The sequence below is a fragment of the Crocuta crocuta genome, unplaced genomic scaffold (assembly GCF_008692635.1).
Source record: "Crocuta crocuta isolate KB4526 unplaced genomic scaffold, BGI_CrCroc_1.0 scaffold142, whole genome shotgun sequence".
Lineage (NCBI taxonomy): Eukaryota > Metazoa > Chordata > Mammalia > Carnivora > Hyaenidae > Crocuta > Crocuta crocuta.
This window is the reverse complement of record NW_027528892.1, coordinates 2,639,322-2,645,702: the sequence shown is the minus strand read 5'-3', so window position 1 is coordinate 2,645,702 and position 6,381 is coordinate 2,639,322.

The following is a 6,381-nucleotide window of genomic DNA, read 5'->3' as shown; positions in this document are numbered from 1 at the left end:
TCAAAGTAGTTTTGTGATGAAAATTAAGCGAAAGGGACCCAGCAGGCTGCGGTGCGGCAGGGGAGCCCGGGGAGGAAGGAGAGAGGGGACGGGGGCCGCGGGNTCCCGGCGGGGGGGCCGAGGGGGGAAATGGGTTATTTCAACAGAAAAGCCTCCTGCTTTTGTAACGAGGCCGCCGAAACGAGACTCCCTCAGAGTCGGGAGGCGGCCGGACACGCGTTTGTCTCCCACAGGAGGGGCTCCGTCAGAAGCGAGACGGAGTGCGCGCAGGGCGGAGGGCGGAGGGCGGAGGGCGCGGCCCAANCCGTGGAAACAGCCCGCCCTGGTGGATCTCGGTGAGTCACAGACGGTCCTGGAACAGAGGGTCCAGAGAAGGCAGAATTTCCGGGCTGCAGTCCCTTCCCGAGCACAACACTGTCCCAGGTCACGCGCGTGCACAGGGGACCCCGTCCCACGTCGTGACACAAAACACGCCCCACATTCACCGTCCATGCCCGTTGGGGACCCAGCTGTCCGTGCGTATGCATCGTTATTTCACAGGCAGGAGGACAAAGCGGGTTTCTCAGACACGGCACAGGATTCTGTGTGTCCAAGAGACGCCTTTTACCATAAGGTGGTTAAAAAAGAAAGAAAGAAAGGTGTCCGAATCCGTTAAGATTCTTTTTCCAATTGTTTCTATGGGTACCACTGGCTGTAAGAATTCCCGGATTTTTCCAAGGCTGAAAATCTACCCTTTCATTTTTAAACAAAAATTTTTAAATGTTTTATTTCTGAGACAAACGCAGACCATGAGCGGGGGAGGGGCAGAGAGAGAGGGAAACACAGAATCCAAAACAGGCTCCAGGCTCCAAGCTGTCAGCACAGAGCCCGACGCGGGGCTCGAACCCACGAACCGTGAGATCATGACGCGAGCCGAAGTCGGACGCTTCACTGACTGAGCCATTCAGGCGCCCCTGCCCTTTCATTTTTAATGCAATGGCTTGGAATCCTGATGCTGGTGACAATGTCCTGCAATGACAGTGCTGATCCCTAGATGTTCTTTGCTATGGTTTCCTGAAAAAATATCCCCGCGCTTACATGAAAAGTGTAAAACAATGGGGACAGTTCATCTTTCACAGACACACACAGCAATAAAATCACCCGCTTGCTTTTTCACAACCGTGCGGCATGAGTTGGGAAGGGGAAGCGAACGAAATATGAAGACATGTTCTTCACTCCCCACTTCTTCCAAAATGTTGTCTCCGTCATGTTCCCCCCGGAGGAAGTTCTGTAGCCCCCACTACCCGTAAGAAACTTCCTCTTCATTACACGAGCAGTGGGGACCCGCTCGGGGTTCTGCGCTGGCCGATCACACAGTCAGGCCACCCTTGAGAAGGGCTGATTAGGCGGGTCCCTCCCTGCCTGCGCACCCCACCTGGAACATGCAAATTATTATTTTTTTATCTTTTATTTCTTTTCAATTTTTTTAAATTTTTTAAATGTTTATTTTTGAGAGAGAGAAAGAGCATGAGCAGGGGAGGGGCAGGGAGAGAGGGAGACACAGAATCCGAAGCAGCTCCAGGCTCTGAGCTGTCAGCACAGAGCCCGACGTGGGGCTCGAATCCACGGACACCGAGATCATGACCTGAGCCGAATCAAGAGTCAGACCCTTAACTGACTGAGCCCCCCAGGCGCCCCAACTTATATGGCTTCTCAATCTCACCCGAGCCCTTGCCGGGACCCGGTACCCAGGCGTGGGGCACGTGTGGCAGGACGCTCGGTGAAGACCCCCTGAGGCTGCTCCTGGCAGAGGGAACAGTAGGTGCAAAGCAAAACAAGCATCACCTTTCCCAGAACTCAGGAAGGCCAGAGGCCCCTGGAGCAGAGCGTGGGAGGAAGGGGACGGCAGGGGGCTGAAAACGGGGGTGACCGGGGTTGGGGGGGCCTCCCGGGGGGCCCTGTGCTGGGTGGTTAATGCTCTGAGGTCACCGTCAGGAGAGTCCTCATTTTATGTCTGATTTTCCATCTGGAAGTGGAGCCCAGCAGTTCGGGAAGCATGGCTCCGGGCCTCACCTCTAGGGCAGTCCGGCCTCCCTGGGACAGGCTCTGGGCCACTGGCTCCCCCCCCGCCCCCCAAACCCTTGCTGCCCTCCGGCCCTCAGAGTGCCGGATCAGGCCAGAAGGTGAGACCCCACGTGGGCCCTGCAAGGGAAGGGTGTTTATTGTGGGAATGATGAATGAAACAGCAAAGCGACGCAATTTAAAACTCTGTATTTGCTCTCAGGGGCAAAGGGGACACTGGGGAGTGGCGAGGAGGCCAGGGCCCGGGGCCGGGCAGGAGGTGGTGCGGGTGCAGGAGGTGGTGCGGGCAGCGGCCAGGGGGTGCCCAGAGGAGCCGGTTAACAGAGGAGCGGGGAGGGAGCCAGCAGTGGAAACAAATGGTCAAGAAGAGGCAGAAGACGGGCCTTTCTTGTGCGCGGGGAGAAGCGGATGTGGAACCTGACCGCGGCCCCTGACCTCCACGCTGGACGCCGGCCAGAGGCCCCGCCGCAGACACGGCCTTGGAGCGGGGAGGAGACCAGGCCCTCGGAGGCCACGGCCCCGTTCAGAGCTCTGGAGGGGCCCGTCCTGAGCCACGTTTGTGCAGTCAACACCGTGGTCTGTGCGGCTGTGGGTCTGATGAGGGAGTGTGGGGGGCTGAGGGCCAAGGACAAGCCACCAGCTGCCCCCCCAGCCCTGGTGGCCTGTGCGACATTCTCGGACTCTCCTGGCTGCTCAAGGACAAGGGAAAGGAAAGAAAGCAGATGGCTGACAGACAGAGATCACAGTCACACAGGACACGAGTGTCCTTCAGTGTACGGAGAGCCGGGTACCCTGCAACAAAAAGGCCATCTTGTCCAGAGCCTCATCTCCAGACACCCACAGACTCCGTTTCATGGAGCCCTAAAATCACCTCCTCAAGATGGAAGGGGTTTAAGTGCCTGCCATGGTGATGTGGGGAACTGAGGCAAATGAAGAATTAAACTGCCTTAGTGCCTACAGCCCACTGACAAGTCCCTGTGACCCGCAGAGTGACCTCCTAGGAGCTCAGCTGCCTGGAGGTTGACACTTTGCTGGGCAAAGGGGAAGCTTGGCTTAACATTGTCTGACACCCCACGCGGGCCCGCAGGATCCTGTAAGTCTGCTTTACTTATTTTATTTTTAAAGTTTATTCATTTATTTTCAGAGCGAGCGAGAGAGGAGGGAAGGGGGAGAGGGAGAGGATCCCAAGCAGGCTCCGCTGTCAGCACAGAACCCCGTGCGGGGCTTCAACTCACGAACTGCGAGATCACGACCTGAGTCGAAATCAAGAGTTGGCCTCCTAACCAACTAAGCCGCCCAGGCACCCCCGGATCCTGTAAGTCTGCTTTCACATATAAAAATTCCTTTGGAAACTTCTTTTACCTCAGCTCCCCTGAGATACAGGCTGGCAGTCAGTCTCCAAGCTTATGGCCCCTGATACACATCTGAAGGGTCTCATGACTTGCAGTTTTACCGAACGATAAGAAATGGTGTTTCCCTAGCAACAGCGGCCCCTCAAGGTCCTGGAGACCTTGCTTCCAAAATTCCTTAGAGATTCCGCTATCCCTGACCCCCTCACAACCCCAGTGCAGCTCTTCCGGCCCATGGGTCCCGTCCCTGTGCTTTAATAAAATCACCTCTTTGCACCGAAGACGTGTTCAAGAATTCTTTCCTGGCTGTCAGCTCCCAGCCCCCCCATCACCCCAAAACCCCATGTCGTGCTCTCCTGGTGTTCCGCATTCCGTGCGCTGGGCCAAGCGTACAGCAAGGCCCTGTAACCCATCGTTACGGCCTCAGGGAGAGTGGTCTCCCTGCCCTAAACGTCCTCTGTGCTCCGCGGTTCATCCCTCCTCCCCAAACCCCGGAACCACTCATCCCCGACCGGCTCCTGAGCTCTGCCTCTTCCGTCCCAGGCGGCCCCCGGCGAAGCCTTTTCAGAGCGGCTCCTTTCACTCTTTCACTCGCAATGTGCGCAGGGGGAGTCTCCGCAGCCGCGGGAGCTCCCTTCTTTTTAGCGCCTCATGACACCCATTGTCTGCGTGTGAATGGGGCTTGAACGAGGGAACGAAGGGAAGCTATCTCTCCCGCCAGGCGGTCGTCGCCCCGGACTCCAGGAGGGGACACGGGTGGGGCCCTTTTGGGGTCTCATTGTGCTCCGCCAGCCTCCAACAGCTCCGGGCGCATAGGAGGGCCTCCCTGCCCAGTTCTGACTTGAATGCGGATGAGAAACGTGCTCAGGGGACACTCAGACTCCTGTCCACGTCAGCAAAGGCTGCAGCAGAGACCTGCGGCCTAGCATGCATCGTAAGCTGCAGAGAATGCCGTGGGAACCACTGATGCGGAGAAGGCGCAGGGGAGAGAGTGGCTGGTTTGAGGTCAGTCCCGCCGCCCCATCCCCCCACGGAGGGGACCTCTGGCTGTGGGGACTCGGTAGGGTCGGGGGTCACTTTAGAGACTGCAGCTGGGGTAGAGGAAAGGAAAGTGGGGGCGGGGAGACTTGAAACCAGGGCCCAGCACATAGTAGGCCCTTCAAAATGCTAGAGCAGGATGAAAAGCCTCATTAGGCGCCTACTCGCATCGCAGCCTGCGCACATCCCGTGTCGATCCCTGCTGTCACTCCTCTCCCCTATGACTGCCCTTATCCTGCTCCTTGCACAGGACAAAATCAATCCGCCCCAGGGCCTTTGCACTGCTGTTCCTCCTGAGGAAAAAAGCTGGTAAAAACAAGATAAAAGGGGCCAGCCAGATGTCCGAGGCTGGACACCCCCCTTGCAGACTTCTGGCCTCTGTAATATTCTTTGCCTCCTGTGGCCACCAGCTGCCTGGACAGCACCGCTGAAAAGTGCCCTCTCTCCTTTTCCTTTTGTCCCGAAAGTCCCTACTATCCTGGCCATAAAAGGAGGCCGATGTTGGGGCGCCTGGGTGGCTTAGTCGGTTAAGCGTCCGACTTTCGCTCAGGTCATGATCTCGCAGTTCGTGGGTTCGAGCCCCGCGTCGGGCTCTGTGCTGACTGCCAGCTCAGAGCCTGGAGCCTGTTTCAGTCTGTGACTCCCTCTCTCTCTGACCCTCCCCTGCTCATGCTCTCTCTCTCTCTCTCTCCTAGAAATAAATAAATAAATAAATAAATAAAGGAGGCCGATGCCAAGGTTCGGGGCTCAGCCTTTGGAGGTGACTGCTGGGCCGGCACCGGTGAGAAATAAACACAGAATTTCCTGATGCCCCGGGTGCACGAGGCGTGTCTTCCTGGGCGCCTGGGTTCGCTGTAACAGCCCTTCCCGCAAAGCGGCCTCTGAACGCCCCCCACGGCCGCCCTGTCCAGTCCAGATGTGCCCTAAGCTCTCTGCGCCCCGAGTTCACCCCTTAGTCTAGGAGGGTGACCGTGCCCACAGGGCTGCTCCGGGGCTTCACTGAGATACGCCTGGAAAACCACAGGAGTGGATCAGCCAGGCTTACGCGCTGCTCGGAAAAACAAGCCCAGGTGCCGCCCGACGTCACCGCGGATTCTTCGGATAAACAGAGAAGATGTTTCCGTTCTGGTACAGAGGTGAAGGGCCGGACACTCCCGCCCATGTCCGGGCGGCTGCTCTGTGCTCTGATAACGTCGTTGGTAGAGATTCCTCGGCGTCGTTCTTTGGGGGTGCGGGCATGAAGTCGGCGTTTGGGGGGGCCTCCTGCGTGCGGGCCCTGGTCTCACTGCCCGCGCCCCTGAGAACCTGCGGTAGGGAAGCCAGAGACCCTCCTCCGCGCCTCCGGCCTCCGGCCATCAGCGTTAGCGATCCACAAAATATGCCCCCGGCACCTGCTGTTTCTGAGGCCTCATCTCCCCTGCGGCCGCCTCGGCTGCCAGCACACAGCCCTCGTCCCGCGTCCCCAGGGCCTGGGGTGTCCCCAGGGCCTGGAGTGACATTCACGCCTCACCTGCTCCTGCCGTTTGCCTGACCTCCCTGCACACCGCACCCCAAAGCGCCGCCCGGGAGAGGCCCCCCCGCCCCTGCCCCCCGGGACAGCCAGTAGTGCAGCCCCCAAACTCCCACCGACCTCGTTCACTACCTCGGGCCCGCACGGGTGACACACGGGGAAGGCGGGGAGGAGCGGCTCAGGCCTGTCAGAATCCGGGGTCCCACCGCTCACTTCGCGGGGGGCGCGGCGGGGGAGAGCCCCCCCGCCCCCCCCGGTGCCTGGACCCGGGACGCGATGACGCGAGTCCCTTCAGGAGGCTCTGCTTCCGGGTGGATCAGGGACCCCGGGAACTCGGATGCCTTCAGCTGGCGTCAAACTGGCGCGTTTGCGGGGCACATCCCGGTCCCCGGCGGGGCGTCAGGCCGGGCCCGACCTGCTCGC